Genomic DNA, 11,220 nt, shown 5'->3' on the forward strand with positions numbered 1-11,220 from the left:
TTTCATACTGATACGATGTTTATCACAATGTGACTTTGGAGCATGGTTGACCATAGTTGACCATGGTTGATTTTCATATTGAGACAATATTTAGCACATTGGGAAATTGGACCATCGTTGACCATGGATGACCATGATTGTAAACACAAATGATTTATATTAAACCCTAGGATTAATATTATAAACCCTATGAATAATATTATACCCTAGGAATATGAACCAAATAAACCCAAGGGGTTGATATTATAAACTGAAGGGAATAATATACCCAAGGGATTAATTCTAAAAACCAAATGTATTATAAAACCAAGGGAATAATATTAAACCCAAATGATTAATATTATAAATACAAGGTATATAAAACCTAAAGGGATTGATATTATAAACCCAAGGGAATAATAAACCCAAAAGATTGAAAACCCAACGGATAGATAATAGAAACTCAATGGAATACTATTAAACCTAAGCGAATAATATTAAACCCAAGGGATTAATTATATAAACCCAAGGTATATAGACCCTAAGATAAATATTATAAACCTGAGGGAATAATAAACCCAAGGAATTATAAACTCAAGGGAATAATATTAAACCTAAGGGCTAAATATTATACAACCAAGGAATATATACCCTAAGATAAATATTTGTCATAATTGGACGTTGGAATATGGTTGACCATGATTTATTTTCATATTGAGACAACGTTTGTCACAATGTGATGCTGGAAAATGATTGAACATCGTTGACCATGTTTAATCTCCATATTCAAACAGTCTTTGTCACAATGCAACGTAGCACCATGGTTGTTCATGGATGACCATTGTTTTGACAATGTGACATTGGACCATTGTTTTGACAATGTTTTTTTTGTTGAAGAAAGTGTAACTAGGTTCGGTGTTCATAAATGTACTTTTGATATATGTATTTTTTCAAGAAAAGAAATATTATTTTTGTTATATTTATCACTGAGTTTCTTTCTCATTGAGAAAGGTCTAGCACATGTTAAAGTGTTATAGGTAAGTCAAAGAGTCAAAAGAATGTTTGAATACCCTTAAGGGCATGTTACACCATGTACATATTTATATAAGAGTAAAACAATATCCCTCCAAGCAGAGACAAGTCCTTTCCATGCAATAACATCATCCAAGGAGAAGCAACGATGAAGGAAACTCAAGTCGACCTAAAGGAGGGACAATCCTCTATATATAGAGGTTGTCCACTCCCTCAAATGACAAGAAATCCACCTTTGAAATCAGTGAGCAAGGAAGACCGAGAAAAGGGTGAAAAAGGAAAAGTATAAGGAGTGTGTAGTGCAGAAAAGAAGGAGAATTCAACACGGAAGTTTGGAGGACTATTTCTAGGGTAAAACACAGTCACACGTGTGAGAAAAGGAGGCATCTTTATGGTCACAACAACACCAACATAACAGTCTCATACTTCTCATTTTTTTGGCTTGAAACTTCGGCCTATAAAGCCTCCCACTAGAGTGTACAATAGACTCTCTCAATCAAAGAAGAAAGGAAGCAAATATTCAAGGAAAACTCCCACACGTGTAAGAATTTAGGGCTGGAGGATAGCCATATCAAGTCTGCAACTACACCTTGAAGAAGGAACTCAGTTGGTCAAGAGGAAGGAAGGGATCATCACAAGTAAAAGGTCTCACTAAATATCAAGGATAAGTGTCTCTTCTAGAGAAAGTGCAACAAGGACTATCAACAGTTGTAAGAAGAATGAAGTTCCGAAAGAAGGAGGAAGAAGTGTCGAGGAACGAAGTGTAGGAAGGAGGAAGGACTTGACTTGTGCTTGGAGGATATTATTGTCAAGGGTATAGGGTTTGACATTGATCAATAGAAGCTTCAATAAGAGAAATTTACGAAAGGGTTTTCCTCTCTAAAAGAGAGAGGTTTTTCCCTGACAGAGAGCCAATATCTTGTGTTCTTGTTTCTTGTGTTTTTTATAGCCGTTTGATGAAGTAAACACACATAAACTAATAATAAAAGAAGAATATTAAGCTAACAAAACAAATTGTAAATGTGCTTCACAAATTGCTATCAAGTCTAGAAGGATCATACTATACCTCATTGCCCTAGATTCTTCAACATGGTATCAAAGCTAAGGTGACACATCAAGGAAAGGGCATCTCAATAACAATCATAAGGTGACTCATCTAAGAAGGACATCTCAAGAACATCTACAAGGTTGAAGCATCAAGCCAATAAGTATCAATCACATCAAGGAAAAGAAGGTCTACTATCTACTATTCATCAAGGAAGACTACAAAACAAGAAGAAAAGCCTTATATAAAGGCACCTACAAGACGAGAAACTCAAAGGGGGACCTACATCAAGCTACAAGTCATCATGAAAATCTAATCATCAAGCAAGTCCATTTGGAGAAAGCAACATGAAGAACATCAAGATCGAAGGAAGGAAAGCCATCAAGTCTTCAAGAAGAAAGCAAGTCCACTACATCTCAAACTCTATCGAGTAAGTATATGATCCCTTCTGAATATAAATCAATGTCTTTTTTCAAGGAAAGAAACAATTGGTTGGGACCAATAACTTCCTTGCATGGAAAATGAGGACTGATTGACTTCTCAAAGAGAATGAACTTCTAGATCACATCAAAGGGAATATCACTATCCCCACTAAGGAACAAACTCAAGCCTTAGCCAAGTACAATAAGGATGAGACAAGAGCTCAAAGGATTCTAATAGAATCTATCAAGGACTCTCTCACTCCTTATGTCTCCAAATTTGAAACACCAAAAGAAATCTATGACAAGTTAATAGAGCTATTCTTGGTAAGCACAACTCGAGAAGTGATATCTCTATGAAATTATTTGTAAAAGATGAGCCAATATCTTGTGTTCTTGTTTCTTGTGTTTTTATAGCAGTTTGATGAAGTAAACACACATACACTAATAAGAAGAGAAGAAGATTAAGCTAACCAGATAAATTGTAAAAGTGCTTCACAAATTGCTATCAAGTCTAAAAGGATACTACTATACCTCATTGCCCTAGATTCTTCAACATTTGTCACAAAGTGACCATGGTTGACCATGGTTGACCATGATTGAACCCAAAGGTATTATAAACCCAAGGGATTAATATTATAAATGCAAGGTATATCAACCCTAAACAGATTGATATGATAAACCCAAGGGAATAATAAACCCAAGGGATTAATACTAAAAACCCGAGGTACTAAAAACCTAATGGATTGATAATATAAACACAATAGAATAATACTAAAACCGAGGGATTAATATTATAAACAAAAGGTATATAAACCCTATTATAAACATTATAAACCCAAGGAAATAATAAGCCCAAGCGAATAATATTAAACCTAAGGGATAAATATTATAAACCCAAGGAATATAAACCATAAGATAAATATTATAAACTCTAACATAAATATTTGTCACAATGCAACATTAGAATATGGTTTACCATGATTGATTTTTATATTGAGACAAATAAAACCTAAAATAAGCATGGTTGACCACAATATACCATCATTGATTTTCATACTAAGCCGATGTTTTTCACAATCTGATGTTGGACCATGGTTGATCATGGTTTATCATTGCTAATTTTCATATTGAGACAATCTTTGGCTCATTGTGACATTGGACCGTTGTTGACCATGGACGACCATGATTGTAAACCCAAGGGATTTATATTAAACCCTAGGAATAATATTATAAACCCTATGAATAATATTATACCATAGGAATATGAACCAAATAAACCCAAGGGATTGATATTATAAACCGTAGGGATTAACTATAAAACCCAAAGATATTATAAACCCAAGGGAATAATATTAAGCCCAAGGGATTAATAATGTAAATGCAAGAAATATAAACACTAAAGGGACTCATATTATAGATCCAAGGGAATAATAAACCAAAGGGATTAATACTAAAAACCTAAGGGATTAAAAATCCAATGGATTGATAATATAAACACAACGAAATAATATTAAACCCAGGGGATTAATATTATAAACCCGAGGTATATAATCCCTAAGATAAATATTATAAAACCAAGGTAATAATAAACTCAAGGGATTATAAACCCAAGGGAATAATATTAAACACAAGGGATAAATATTATAAACACAAGGAATATAAACCATAAGATAGATATTATAAACCCTAAGATAAATATTTGTCACAATGTGACATTGGAATATGGTAGACCATGATTCATTTTCATATTGAGACAATGTTTGTCACAATGCAACATTGGAAAATGGTTGACCATTGTTGACCATGGTTGATCTCCATATTGAGGCAACCTTTGTCATGATGTGATGTTGGACCATGGTTGACCATGACAACCATGGTTGTGACAATGTGATGTTGGACCAAAAGATAGTCTTTGTCACAATGTGACCATGGTTGACCATGCTTATCGACCAGGTTGACCATGATTGAACCCAAACTTACTATAAACCAAAGAGAATAATATTAAACCCAAGGGATTAATTATAAATGGAAGGTATATAGACCCTAAAGGGATTGATATTATAAACCCAAGGGAATAATAAACGCAAGGGATTAAAAACCCAATGGATTGATAATATAAATCCAAGGGAATAATAATTAACCGAAGGGATTAATATTATAAACCCAAGGTATATAAGCCCCAAGATGCATATTATAAATCCAAAAGAATAAAATTAAACCCAAGGCATAAATATTATAAACCCAAGAAATATAAACCCTAAGAGAAATATTATAAACTCTAAGACAAATATTTGTCAATGCGATATTGAAATATCGTTGACCGTGATTAATTTTCATATTGAGACAACATTTGTCGCAATGCGACATTGAATAATCACTGACCATCGTTGACCATTGTTGATCTCCATATTGAGACAATTTGTGTCAAAATGCGATGTTGGACCATGGTTGATCATGGATGACCATAGTTGTCACAATGTGACATTAGACCAAGAGACAGTCTTTGTCACAATGTCACCATGGTTGACCATGGTTGACCATGGTTGAGCATGATTGAACATGGTTTACCATAATTGACCATGTTTGACCATGGTTGAGGCAATCTTTGTCACAATGCGACGTTGAAACATGGTTGACTATGGTTTATTTTCATATTGAGACAATGTTTGTCATAATGCGACATTGGTTGATCTTCATATTGATAAAATATTTATCGCAATGTGACGTTGGACCATGGTTGATAATGATTATAAACCCAACAAATTTATATTAAACCCAAAGATTAATATTATAAATATTATACCCTAAGAAGATGAAGCCTTAAATAAATAAGCCCTATAAATTATTATTTTATAGACTTTTTTAATGAAAAAAATCAAAATATAGTGCAAAATCTTAAAAACAATTGAATGATAGATGTGAATTTTTCAAAAATAAATTCATACAAAATAAAATGAAATGGAATACACATTTGTACATTCATAAATTCATTTACTATGATTTCATTTGAATATATTGAATTTTAAAAAACTATATCATGTGAAACATTATTGATGGAATTTTAAATCTATAAATTTACAATTTTTTAATGTATGATATATTTCAAAAATTAATAATTAAATTGAAAAAGAAAAAAAAAACAAATTTTATATTTTTACTTCATCTATTTTACTTATAATCAATTTCCAATAGAATGCATTTCAAATTTGAAAAATAAAAATACATTTCAAAACATCAACCATAATTTCTACATTTCATAATTGATTAATCATGGAGGAACTTATCATGGAACTTATTAATATAAACAATGTATTTCATAATTAAAATATTTCAATACCATATTAAGTAAAATATTTCAATGTCAAGTAATATGTACAATGAAAAGAAATAAATTTTCATGGTTAAAACATTTTTAAGCATTTCAAGTAATGATATTATTTTATATTTGGACTATAATTTTTTGTCAGTTTTATCTTTGAGATGAAAACATTTTTTTTTAATTTTACATTTTAAAAAAAATTACACAAGAAGAAATTATATCACTCTAAACACTTCGTAGATTTGTAATGAACATAGATCAATATTGATCTATAAAGGAAAAACTAAGATCAACGTGCAATTTGAAAATTTGTTATTGAATGATTGCTAATTAATTTTAGAGCATAAATTCGTTCATGCTACTTTACCTAATTCTACACTAATCCTATGGTGAAGAGCTAGGACAAACCAAATTCATAGCTGAGCTAGTTTTATACATTTGTATTTGAAAAGTAAAGCAATCTTCCATAAAACACTCCTTCAAATCATTAACATCTAAACCACACCAAGTTACTAAATTTATAGCGGACACATAATTGATCTCGTGGAGATTTGTGGCATAAGTTGGTCAAACCTTCTACTCTTCATTTGTGAGGCAACATATTCCTCTTGAGACTCAAGGTCTCATAAGTACCTCATGATCCAATATAAAATTCCCAAACTTCTCATAGAGGTTGTCCACGTTAAATTTGCCACTATCAGAGACTTTTCGCAACTTACAAATACATGTATGTTAAAATACTGGTAAGGAAAAAGGGAAGTAAGTTGTTGCCACGATTATAGGAAAATACCTTGTTATATATGGTATGAAAATTTTTATTATTAATCTAATAAGACATAACATTCATAGCTTGTAGCCCACATTCTTCTAGCGTGAGGAGAAGATTGGAGTAGACAAGAAGATTCGAGTAGACAATTTGATCTTCGAACACGTTGAGGAACCTCTTAAAATTAGAATGGATGGAATTTATTTGCACCATAGTGAACACATGAAAACACCCTGTTATATATTTTCTTATATATATAAATGATAAATAGAATATCATGGAGGAACATATTAGAATAGGAATAATCTCAAATCCCTAGGAAATTGGTGGATGGGGAGCCACGTGGCACAAATATATATTTTTTTAATTTATTAAAAACAATGGACCATTTTGCTAAATAAAATTTGCTTATATATAAATGAATGTTACAAACCATAATGAGGAACTTATTGAATTGGAATAATCTCAACATGAAGGAACTTATTAAAATTGGAATAATCTCAACATGAAAATACTTATTAGAATTGGAATACTCTGAGATCCCTAGGAAATTGGTGGGTGGGGAGCCACCTAGCACAAATCTATTTTTTTTTAATTTATTAAAAGTAATGGACCATTTTGTTAAATAAAATTTTCTTATATACAAATGAATATTATAAATAATAATTAAGAACAAACCCTTTTCCATCTAAAATTCATATATATAAGCCTATTAACAATTAAATAATAATTGTCCATGGGGCTTTCAATTGACGGTGAATGGGTGCAATATTAATGCACTCCTTGCTATAGGTCATTGGTTCAAATCCCCCATGAATACTTAACTACAAAATAAAATAAATAAATAAAATTAATTATTAATTCAATTATCTTTTCAATAATTTCATATATCTTTTTTATAAAAATTATTTCCCACTTAATATTTTTCATACCCGTGTGCCCATTTCCATATTTGACTACTTTTGTAATCATGATTATGACTAATTAAAAGTGCTCCAAATTCTTCACATATAACTAAAAAATGCTCGAAATTTCTTCACATACTTCAAGAGAAAGTCTAATCGGTGAGAGCAGGTTTTGCAGCACTGTTATGCTATATCGAAGCCTGATAGACTCGCAGTATTCCTATATTATATGGAAACAGTCGCCACTTCAAATATATATAGATATAATCGTGTCGCACTTCTCCCAATAGATATAATCACGGAGGATTCCCAGCATTTTGAGGCTCCCGTCGCATGAGCTGGTTGGACTCAGTTTCTATGTCTTCTACTTTGTTTTCTTTTTTGGGGAGAGTTTCTTCAGAACGGGAAAGCACTTGTGAGCTATCTGTATCAACTGACACATTGCTATCTTTCACCTTTCCCCACAAAAAAGCATATAGCCCTATTAGAATCACAATTCCTCCTAGTATATTGTATTCAGCGAATATGTCCCGTTAGTAACTTAAATTGTTCTATCAACCTCGAATTCATTCAATTCCATCAGTTAGAAACCAAACAAACTAACCTGCCCAAATAGATGCGCTCAGAGAGAATCATAGCTCCCATAATTGTAGTGATTACCATCATCAAAGGAGTGAATGCCGTAGTAAACACAGGCCCTTTTAATGGAATGATTATGCCTTGAAAATAATATGCAATTGCTGACCCAAATATTCCCTGCGCCCATCAACATTTGTTTACACTGTAACATTGACCTAACCTCCCAATATTCAATTAAAAAATTATGTAACATACAAATTTCCAGACTTCCAGAGTAGACTGCAGATAGAAGGTTGATATCCCATCGTAAAGTCCACTTGGAAAGATCACGCACGATAGGTAGGCCCAGAACTGTGGCTTGTAATGTCCCTAGAAAACATATTAAAGTGGCAAGGGAAAGTGGAGCAGAATATTTCTTCAGTACTACAGCCTGCACATTATTGTGTAAAATTGTGAATTACAATGTATGTATGCAATGCATATCAATAATATATGATTTTTTTAAGTTTATTAGAAAGGGCCATTTTACAATACACTCTTTTACCGAGTCCATATATATGTATGTCAATAATGTATGATGGATGACCTAGATCACGAATAGGCCAGACCAAGAAAGAGTGACGCCCAGCATCAGAAGGGAGCCAATGACCCAGTCTTTACTCTTAATGTCAACTACTGACTTTGTCTTTACAGTATGATGATGTGGAGACCAGAACAGCTGAACAATGGGACCTTTGCAAAACGTCATAATCATTGCTCCCACAATGGACAAGATTGTTCCCGCTATCTTTGCCTGATCGGGTCGCTTTCGCATATTGACAATCTCCGTCCTACATCGGTCCCATCATCCACATACACAAAATAAATTAAGTGATGACAAGGACTGTACCTTATAGTTACCATCGGCAACCAATATTTAATTAGTTAGAGGCTTAGTCATAGGTATTGTGATGGGCTGTAGATGTTCTCCTCTGGAGAGTGTTCTCGTTTAAATTTAATTGTGGGTATATATAGACCGTTAGTATTAATAGATTGATAGATTGCGAAATAAGTATAGCAGTTATCATTTATGATGGTAACCAATATATAAGGCGTTATTGATTTTTTTGAAGTTGTATATGTTTATAGCTAGATAATGTAATGGCTTAAATTCAAAAGTAATGGGTATATACTATAGTATCAGTATTAATGGTTAATATGACAGTAGATATTCTTTGGTTACAACTATTATATTTACAGATGATCTGTTAATGAGTCAGATTTTTGTATTAATATCAAATTCATTGATATAAATCTACAACATTAATATATGAATTAGAATTATCAAAATATCATCTAACAGCAATAATTTATTACTTTTGTGCTGATTGATATATTAATGAGTCAGACTTTAATTTAGCCCTTAAATAATATACGTGTTTAGAATCGAACTTAATTTATGACCAATATTACGTTATTGCCTAAATTCGCTCAGTATTAATAGTTAATCATTAAACTACAATGAGTTTTTATGTAACTTCCCAACTATAAACATTAATTCGAGATTAAATCATTAACACAATTATTATATTAATTACTCTTGCAGGAGGGGGAGCATCACAACAATTTGATCTGATTACCAGAAGACGATAGCAACGAAAGTCATTCTTGGAGGACAGGCAAGAGTAACGAGCTTGCCAGTCAAGGGCTAACGAGCTTGTCATAGGGCATTAAATGCTGGTTTAGCTTCTATAGTGCATAACACATCGTCATTATTTTTTATTTATCTAGTCACCGCTCATCTGTGTTATCAGACTATTGAACTTGCAGCTAAACAGACATTTAATGCCCTATAACAGGCTCGTTAGCTCTGGCGATTCTTATTTAATATCCTATAACATAGTAAATGCCCCTGACATGAGACGGATATAACACCATATAACATACAGCGCCTTGATGAGAGAGGAAAAAACGCCCGGCTTGTTATATGGTGTTATATTAGGAACTTCCGTTAGCTCTTGCGGAGGGCATTTATTAATGCAAGCGCATACGTGGGAGTAGTTAATTTCAAACCCAAGTACGATAAATTCTGGTCCATTACTGGCCTGCATTCACAGTGTTCCACAATTCAATTAAGTTATTGTGGTGAGAAGCTGGTGGCATGAAATAATCATGAAACAATACGTACCCTAACAGACCCATTACAAATATTTGCCAGAATATTGTACAGCTGAGTTTGGGTCGCACGTTCCTACAATACAATCGAGTCAGTTGGAAGGTGAAATCCATGATTGCTAAGTTTGGGTCGCACGTTCCTACAATACAATCGAGTCAGTTGGAAGGTGAAATCCATGATTGCTAAGGTACATTATGAGTAATCAAATGACAATTAGAATACCTTTCGAAGAAGAAAGCAAAAGGAGCAAGCACAACTGTGGCCACGGCATGCCTGTACACCACAAGCACAAAGTGATTCAAGCCTCTGTCAAGAGCAACTTTACTGATAACAACCAGGCCCGCATATCCAAACTGCAGGGCTATCATCGCTATATAGGGTTTTGCTTTCTCCATAAACGTCCCCATTGATAATCAGATCAACAAGCTCCAATGACTTCTCAATCTCAACCTTCAATACCTGCAACAATATTTGTAGATGAAGACAAAACACAAACTGAGAGAATCTGTCACAAATACACATTGTTGGCAACGAACAAACACGTAGGTATCACATTCCTTTTTGGCAATTCCTTTTTCTCAATTCCACAACAACGTACATTTCATAAGTTCGCTCCTTCGCATAAAACTGGACCGATTTTATTCTTTATTTTGATGGATTTTATTTTTCCATTAAATTCCTTATATTTTGTTAAAAACAACAAAGGTTTTGTAACCAATTGATAGTATATTAATCATTCCAAAGGAATGAGGTTTCCCCATTGCAGGAAGGACAATTCCATTTAAATAATGTTTGTAGGAATGGGGAATGCTGGATGAACAAATTCCATTGTTAAGTTACTTATCATGTGAATGAAATATAAATTGTATCTATCATTTAGATAATAGATAATAATAAAACCAAAGATATAGGAAAAACCTCCTTATAACAGAACAGGAAAAACTTCGTTCTAACTCCATTATATGTGCAAGAAAGGGTTACACAAAATTAATATTTCAATACATAAACTAACAAAAAC

At 32.8% G+C, this 11,220-nt stretch overlaps 1 pseudogene; it reads right to left on the bottom strand.

The window, feature by feature from the left end:
• Positions 1–8,633: 8,633 nt before the first annotated feature.
• LOC149239327 (WAT1-related protein At5g07050 pseudogene) lies at positions 8,634–10,609 on the bottom strand (annotated as a pseudogene).
• Between the last annotated feature and the right edge of the window lie 611 nt (positions 10,610–11,220).

This window comes from Pinus tabuliformis, chromosome 8 (genome assembly GCF_031772625.1).
Source record: "Pinus tabuliformis cultivar Carrire ecotype Pingquan chromosome 8, CPIR1, whole genome shotgun sequence".
NCBI classification, from domain to species: Eukaryota; Viridiplantae; Streptophyta; class Pinopsida; order Pinales; family Pinaceae; genus Pinus; species Pinus tabuliformis.